This window comes from Rhagoletis zephyria, unplaced genomic scaffold, assembly GCF_001687245.7.
Source record: "Rhagoletis zephyria isolate East Lansing unplaced genomic scaffold, Rhagoletis_zephyria_1.1 Rzeph_scaffold_00055, whole genome shotgun sequence".
NCBI lineage: Eukaryota > Metazoa > Arthropoda > Insecta > Diptera > Tephritidae > Rhagoletis > Rhagoletis zephyria.
In genome coordinates, this window is record NW_016157139.1 from 516,983 (window position 1) to 526,571 (window position 9,589).

Here is a 9,589-nt window from a genome sequence, read left to right on the forward strand (position 1 = left end):
AGTGCGCTATGTAAATTTTTTTTAGATTTTTAGTTTTTGGTGGGTTTCATGTCCACTAACAGCAGAGTGAAAAATTTTTCTATATTCTGAAAAAAATAGCATGAAATGTTAACTACTCTTGCAAAAGTCGCTATAATAGTTATTTATACACTTTCAAAAGTCTCCTCTTCGTATGAACTTAGAAAACTGCAAGAAAATGTGGTAGTTTCGGTGCCTAGTGGAAGAGGTCGCAAAAAAGAAGCAAACCAATCTTCCTAGAGGAGAGAACGCGAAAAGCTAGCTATGTAAAAGTTAGTTTCAAAACTTGCAATATTAAATTTTTAAATATAAAATTTTCAGGTAATAAAAAAGATACAGTTCGGATGTTACTTGTTGTCGTAGACGTTTTTTTTTTAATTTATGGTTTACTTTTATAAAATCACATAACGCTGTTTGCAAGTGGACTACTCGTGTATTCATTAAAAGATAATTTGTCATCCGTCTGAAATAAAAAAAAAATTTTAAATCAGAAGGATAAAATAGTACCTATTGTGTTATTAATTCAAAAGTAAATAATTGTAGTTCAAAGACGAAGGGGGAGAAGGGATGTATCCCCCCATATCCCCCCTGGCTACGCCACTGTATATGGGCAATTCTTACAAACTTCGAATTTTTTTGTAATAATTTTTTTCTTAAATGGAGAGCACGTGTCTGAAATTTTTAGTATACGTTCCTTCAGCTGCTGGAATACAAAATCCAACGTGGTGCAACTTTTTAAAACAACGCCCATACATTTTTAACTTTTTTATGCGTTTTTTTCGGAAGTGGAAAGCTTCTTTAAACAAAATTTTGGTATTCAGTTTTGTAGCCTATCAAATTTTAATATAACAAAGTACAAATTTTAGGTATCTAGGACTAACCACTGATTTGTAGCATTTTTTTTTTTTTGATGACGGTGCTCCGCATTTTTTTGCATATAAAAAAAATTGTCGAACATAAATTGCCAAAAATCAACGGTAAGTCCTAGCATCTACAGCCCAAGCTCTTTCATTTGACACCTCATTTTCGATAATCAAACGGTGCAGATCTGTTGACTTGGACAAAAAATTTCTTTGGGGATTATACTGTTTATATATATTTGGGGTATTCACAACCGTGTCGTAGTGTCGTATTGTTGTATGTCGTAAACTTTAAACGCCTAAAAAATATTTTAAGGGGGTTCGCTAACTACCATCAAAGTTATATTATGAATTTTCGCAGTGTTAAAAAATAGTTGGTTGTGGTTTCAAGTTCTCTAAACATTTATTTAAGCTTTTAAAGTTTAGTACATACAACAATACGACACTTACGACATCGTTGTGAATCCCTCAATTGTTTTTTTTTTTGGGGTTTATCTTATTTCTTTTTCGCTCTCTAACTTTTTAATGAACAAACAGTGGTGCACGAGGATCATAGTCCAATAGTATATTGTACAATAGAGCACACACGTAACTGGCTAAATTTTCCAATAAAAAACCATGCATCCTCACTTTTGTGCACGCGTCGTAACCTTTTAAATAAGTTGTTTTTTAACTATCTTCTAATGAGAACACTATACAAGTTGTCCGATAACAGTTTTAGGTACGCACCAGCCACAGTATACTACAAAAGCCACGAGTATCAGAATTTCAAAAAAGGAGTCACGCCACTTTGACTCTTAGTAACTTCTTTTTTATTACAAGTGCATAATTCTAACGGGTTGCATTCGATTCTCGTCTCGAACTACTACCAGATCATTATAGACTCAAACATGAGCAATCAACGCACCAAATTTTGCAACGTAAAAATAAAAAAAATAATGGGAGAGTAAAGCTGGGATCACACGATTTGTACATTTGGCTAAAAATTTGTCAATTTCATAGACAAATCATGTGAATNTTCCTTCAGCTGCTGGAATACAAAATCCAACGTGGTGCAACTTTTTAAAACAACGCCCATACATTTTTAACTTTTTTATGCGTTTTTTTCGGAAGTGGAAAGCTTCTTTAAACAAAATTTTGGTATTCAGTTTTGTAGCCTATCAAATTTTAATATAACAAAGTACAAATTTTAGGTATCTAGGACTAACCACTGATTTGTAGCATTTTTTTTTTTTTGATGACGGTGCTCCGCATTTTTTTGCATATAAAAAAAATTGTCGAACATAAATTGCCAAAAATCAACGGTAAGTCCTAGCATCTACAGCCCAAGCTCTTTCATTTGACACCTCATTTTCGATAATCAAACGGTGCAGATCTGTTGACTTGGACAAAAAATTTCTTTGGGGATTATACTGTTTATATATATTTGGGGTATTCACAACCGTGTCGTAGTGTCGTATTGTTGTATGTCGTAAACTTTAAACGCCTAAAAAATATTTTAAGGGGGTTCGCTAACTACCATCAAAGTTATATTATGAATTTTCGCAGTGTTAAAAAATAGTTGGTTGTGGTTTCAAGTTCTCTAAACATTTATTTAAGCTTTTAAAGTTTAGTACATACAACAATACGACACTTACGACATCGTTGTGAATCCCTCAATTGTTTTTTTTTTTGGGGTTTATCTTATTTCTTTTTCGCTCTCTAACTTTTTAATGAACAAACAGTGGTGCACGAGGATCATAGTCCAATAGTATATTGTACAATAGAGCACACACGTAACTGGCTAAATTTTCCAATAAAAAACCATGCATCCTCACTTTTGTGCACGCGTCGTAACCTTTTAAATAAGTTGTTTTTTAACTATCTTCTAATGAGAACACTATACAAGTTGTCCGATAACAGTTTTAGGTACGCACCAGCCACAGTATACTACAAAAGCCACGAGTATCAGAATTTCAAAAAAGGAGTCACGCCACTTTGACTCTTAGTAACTTCTTTTTTATTACAAGTGCATAATTCTAACGGGTTGCATTCGATTCTCGTCTCGAACTACTACCAGATCATTATAGACTCAAACATGAGCAATCAACGCACCAAATTTTGCAACGTAAAAATAAAAAAAATAATGGGAGAGTAAAGCTGGGATCACACGATTTGTACATTTGGCTAAAAATTTGTCAATTTCATAGACAAATCATGTGAATGCTAAATTTCATTTGTCATTTATAAGAAAAGCCAAATATTTGCCTTCTTGTGACAAATCAAAAACAACCCTGGTGGTCAAATCGTATGAACGCAATGCTGCTACATAAGCCAAATAAAAATTACGGAAATGACCAAATATTTGATTTGCTACTTGATGACAAATGCCAGTTACAAATGTCCAAATATTGTTGAGCGGTATTGCCATTTTGTTAAATTGTTCGTGCTTGTGGAGCTTTGCATTTTCCAATTTTGGTTAAATTTTAATATTTAGGGCCTTATTCTGTATCACGAACGATAGGCAAATCGAACGATTCGTCTGCAGACGACAACCTCTCTGATTGCGATTTTAACTCTATCGGTCGTCTTCCTCTTACTTTTCATACATTACGTTGCAATGGTCGGTAGCGTTTAAACAGGTTAAAATGATGCCGCCGGACTAATTTTTGAAGCATTCCTCTGCAGACGAATCGTTCGTGCTGCCTATCGTTCGTGATACAGAATAAGGCTGTTAATTTAATATTCAATTGTTCAAAGTGAACATTTGAAAATATGTACACATACGTATTCGGCACTAGCTGAGTGTGCGGAGAAGCGTGCGACTATTTGTAAGCTTTCATGAGGTCCCAGGTTCGTATGCCGGCAGCCGAATATATTGCTGAATATAATTAACTATGAAAAGGCAAATATGAAGTTCAGAATGTAAATTTACAGAAAAACAACCGGAAAATTATTCGTTTCACAACCATTCGTGGCACTTTTCTATTCACCTTTCTTTCAGTTTTCGGATCCATTTCCGGATGTTTTGCTGGCTATACACATATACATACAAACGTATACAGATTATTAATGACGATCGAAATTACACTGTGTGACCAAAAAAAATATTTGCGTACTTTTTTCGAGGTTCACACGTGTTTTAGGTCTAACCAAGCAGACAATTCTGCACACTCAGAATTTTAAATACACCATCAAAATTTGGGTTTAAGGTCAAAACCCGCGTTGTGCATAGGGTGAAGCATATGTATACTTCCTCGTAACTTTATTCCTGTCTAATTGTCCCCGGTTAATTCATTTCTCCGCTTATTTGAACTAGCTTATCGGTAAAAAAATATTGCATTATAAATCCGTGTAAATTTTCCCGCATAATTGAACCCGGTTCATTGGTTTCCCCGTATAACTGGTTAAAAACATTGGCATTGAAAAGAGATATACCTTCAATTTTCCCCCGTTAATTGTTTCTTACGTTTATTCTATTTTTTTATAACAATTATTTCTAAAAATGTGGGGACAAGTATACATACTCACGTATGAAATATAAATTTTTTTATTCATTTCTTTTTTCGTTTAAAGTTTAAATTTAAAATGCTTACATGCATTGATTAGGTTGTCTAATTCAGCGGAATTTCTGTAATTGAACGAGCTGTTTAATTAAACGAGTAGCGGTTAATTGAACCAAAAATTTAGAAATTTTTGAAGTGCAATTAAGCGGGGAATACTGTTTACATATGTATGGGATTTAAGATAAGACATTCCGCTGCTTACAACAATGTATAAATTGTTAATTTATCTTAAGAAATGGCGGAGGAATCTTACAGAGTATACGCAAAATTTGAACTTTTTACATTTTAAATTACGCCTTGTCCGACAATTTTGTTTACTATTATATTTATCGAAAATTTTCCTTCCTTTTTATGAGAAATATTATTGCCTATTTTTATAGGTTATAGTCATAAAATATGGTTTTGTAGATTTAACTTACTTATGCATGTTAAAAGTCCTAAATATACATATTTTAAAGGAACAAAATAAAACTTATTTTCCATTTATTTATGAATGATGGTGTGAAAAGAAATTTTGTCTTGCATCATGCTATGTTTTATACAATAGTAACTGTGCAAAGGCAGTGGCTAGCCAAAGGCAGCACTGACGCAAAGTGATATTGTCGTTATCTCAACTTCGACACGTTTGTGGCACGGATTAGGCTTGATTAATTGGGCCAACAATTTTAGGGAATTACTTTTTCAACAAAGGTCACCATTTCAAGGGGTAGCATCCGCAAATTTCCGATTTTCAAAAATAAGGGGACTTTCTGCACATATCTGTGGACATAAGCAATAACCGCCTAAGTCGAAAAACCTGAATTCGAGAAAATTTGCTATAAACATTGGATGTAATGTTAACCTTATGAGGAAAACAAAATATGTTCGTGTCAATGTTATTGTGGCTTGTTAACATTTTATTTTTAATATTTTTATTGAGCTTTGTACCACGATTGTTTATTAGGAAAAATTGAATCGTNACTATCAAGTGCAGCTGATTTGCCGCTATTTAAACTCGACAGCGTGGTTGTTGTTGTCAATTCTATACATCCATTTGCTTATTTGCTTTTTTGTATAGTTTCAGGCAGGCTCTTCCTAAACTATGTATTTGTCAATGTTATTGTGGCTTGTTAACATTTTATTTTTAATATTTTTATTGAGCTTTGTACCACGATTGTTTATTAGGAAAAATTGAATCGTCTATAACTTTTTAATTAGCCTAGGTGGCGACATGGGGATTTCACATACACATGGAATAGTAGTTGCAGAATACGATATATAACTAAATTTTTTCTTAAGTCGACTTAGGCGGTTATTGCTTATGACCATATATATATATTTACTAGTGAACAAAATAGCCGGACAAGACGTCATTTAAAATAAAAAAATAACATTTTTCAAATATTCTGTAATATTCCTCCCCCATTTCTCAAGATAAATTAACCATTTATACATTGTTGTAAACAACGAAATGTTTTCTCTTAAAAGGCATATAAACGTATTTTTCATCAGGTAAACAGAAATAAAGTTACGAGCAAGTATATGCTTTAACCTATGACAACCGCGTTTTTTACCTTAAGCCGAGGTTTTGATTGTGTATTTAAAATTCTGAGTACCTACGCCTATTTATTATTTTTGTTTATTTCACTTCAAATCTAACGAAATCATAAATGCAAAAGTATGGTTGACACCAGATCAGCTGTTTAAGTATTTATGACCAAATGGTTAAATCGTGTGAATGAATGTGGACAATATTTGTCACTTTACTGCTGTGTGCAAATGTGTGCCAAATTATTTGAATCTTTATCAGCCAAATCGTCTGATCGCAAAACAAATCATTTGTACATCGCTATCCAAATGCGCAAATTTGGACAAATCCAAATTTGGCATTTTGTGTACAAATGTACAAATCGTGTGATCCCTGCTTAACACTTCTATTTGTGAAAATTACCTAATTTTATTTATGAATTATATGCATATTTGGCTAGAAAATATGTACGGCGGTCTGTTTTTCTTTTGGATTTACGTTATCTACACAATATATGTAACCTGATTAAGGTTAATAAACCAGCGAAAATTATGTGTCCGAATAAAAACTGTCGAGTCATGCGAAAGTTCGAACTAATTGAGAATTGTCAATATACTTCGAAATTAAATAAGCTTTAATATAGCATAAAAATAAGAACAAAAAGTTTGCCGCTTTTAGGTGTAATTCACAGTAGAATATCGATGCGACTTAAAATTGTGTCCGATTTCACCCATAAATTTGCAGATAACTCTTAAACTGATAATTTGATTGTAAAACATTGTATAGCAAGTTCATAGGGCTTTCGAAGGCCTTTAATCTAGTGGAGAGCTTTTTGCGATGTGAGAATCAGAACCCGATATTTTTGGAAAAAATTGAAAATGCTGTTTTTTCGATTTGAAAAAACGATAATTTCGCAAACTCTTAAAACCTATTCAACTTTTTTTATTTTGGCCTCATATTCAGATTCTGTGAGTTATACTACATAGCAAATGACTATAAAATGCACGATTTTCAATTATTTTGTTAAAAACTTTTTTTCCATGAATGCATATGGTTTTCTAAATTTGGCACAGCTTATTTTTTAGACCAAACGACATCTTTTTCCGCCTGGTAAAACAATTTTTTTTTTCAACGAACGGTCTAGTGCATGTCATTCGCTTAATATTGAAAGGCCCCTTCTATCATTATTAGGCGTGTTTTATTTGACCAGAGCTTTAAGCTATTAGAATATTTGGTAAGGAAGACCTAGCCAACATAATTATATTGGCTTATCAAACGCTATATTGGCTTGTACAGTTGTATATTGAACTATAGACATTGACATTCAATATCAGTATGCTTTCTGCTTCAGCTAATCAGAAAGGGGTAAACGCTTGCACTTTACAGTACAACGTTAAAAAATCGATATTCATAAAAATATTTAAAATTATCAAAAATATCAAAATTTTATGAATGTCTGTTTGGCACAAAAGAAACCAATGCGATAATTAATTACATATGTCCCATCATGCATACGAACTAAGCATTTGTAAGTCTGTTTGAAGATCATGTGCCTTAATATCTTGAATTAGACATTGGCACAAAAATAATCGAAACAAAAGGACTTAGTTTTGAATTTTATTTTATTTTCAGTCAAACAACTGTCAAAATTAGGCCTACATATGAAATGAGCTAATTGGTTTTATTTTAAAAACTCAAGTTCTTCAGTTAAGATTTTCTTCATTACATTGGATTTACATACATAAAAAACGAATTTATTGATGTAGTTTTTATTTTAAAAGTCTTTAGTGAGTGATCTACCGGCTTTTATTCACAGCTGAATTTGGAAAGAACATGAGTTAGGGCCTTTCTATATTAGGGTAACGATATATGCATTTGTCATAAAGCGTACATGTGTATTAGATCACGGCAAAAAAATAAAAATTGTGCAATGCGACCGCAATCTGACTCAGATTTTAGTATTTGGTATAGTAATGATCCTCCATGAATCACCCCTCTACTATAATTCTAAGAGATCGCGCATCGAGTGCTTATTTTTCCCATAGGAAAACACGTCAAAAAGTGAGTTATTATCTTTACATTGCCTTTTAAGTATTATACATGGTCTAAGTCTTTTTCTAAATTATTCTTTATTAATCGCTTGCTCTGTATGGGTCAAATCTAGGAATTACAAAAAAAAATATAAAAAAATTGGAATTTAGAGAATCTAAGACTGTATAAAACTTAAATGGCATGTAATCAATGTATTCTTATAGTTTCGGACGTTTTTATTGTTCCTAGAAAATTATATTGACCTCAAGAGATAATAAGAGAAGGAAGATTTATACACACAGAAAAAAGTCAGCTAAATAAATTTCTCTCAACACATCATTTGGTAACTATAACCAAATAATGTAATTATAACTAAATCATGTGTTGAAGAAAACATATTTAGTTGACGTAAATAAACTCTTTTCTCAGTGTAGAGGATCATTGCTATACCAAACACTAAGCTCTGAGTCATATTGCGGTCGCATTGCAGGATTTCTATTATTTTTACGTGGTCTATTGTGTATTTATGTATAAAAACGCATAAATTAATATATACTTTACACCTGAGTGAGCTTTGCATATAACAGGCACAAGCTTACACTTGCTTGTGTGCTCATATACTACATATGTATGTAAGTATGTAAATACTTCTAAAAATGCGCAATCTATAAATAATTGGAATGCAAGTGCACACACAACAGGACTTAGAGTTAACTTAGTTACATTATTAAGTGTGCGCTATTTAAGATAAGATACATATTCATTAATCGATTAGTTGACAAATGAATATGATACTTACTTGAGTTATAATTAAGAATCAAAGAATAACAATATTTTTTTAAGTTATTTCCAAAAGATATGCCAGGTGTCATCGAAAATGTTGTTAAAAGAATAAAATAAATTAAAATATAATTAAGATCTATATTAAGGAGAAATTATTTTTGTGAACAAAATTCTAAAACTGCAAGAGTAAAGTGGAAATGTTCGACAACAATTGAAACAAGCTAGTGTTCATTTTCTAAAGTACACTGTTGATTTAATGTTTATTATAACGAAGTTTTAATCGAATATAATATTATATTTTAGAAAATTATATAATTTTGTTTATTTTTATTACCATTTTTTACATGTTTTATTCAAGTTACGTAGGATCCTCTGCCGTGGGAACGTTTTGATGTATTTCACTTCGTTCAGTATTAAGCGTAGAACTCGTACATGTACCAGGGATGTGCGATTAATTGATAACTAAAAATTTTGGTTAAGCAAATTCCAGTTGCTCAATTAATTGATCAATCAATAAGTAAATTTACTAGAGTAATTAAAATTTGGATTAATCAAAAAGCATTATACTTGAATAATCGAGCTTTTGATTGATCATACCTTTGAATAAAATGGTTAATCACATATGTACATATATATATAAAGACAGTGCCATTTCGATTCAGTTTGTTTTCTATATCAAACCAAAGAGATAGTCAGCCCTATTCTGCATTTCGACTCGAATCGAAATTTTCTCCATTTGGCAACTTTGGTATTCTGCGTTCCGTTTCCTTTCGATCAATCTTCGAAATTTACGATTATACCTATTCTACATTTCGATCGTAGTTCCGTTTTTCTAAGTTGCAAAT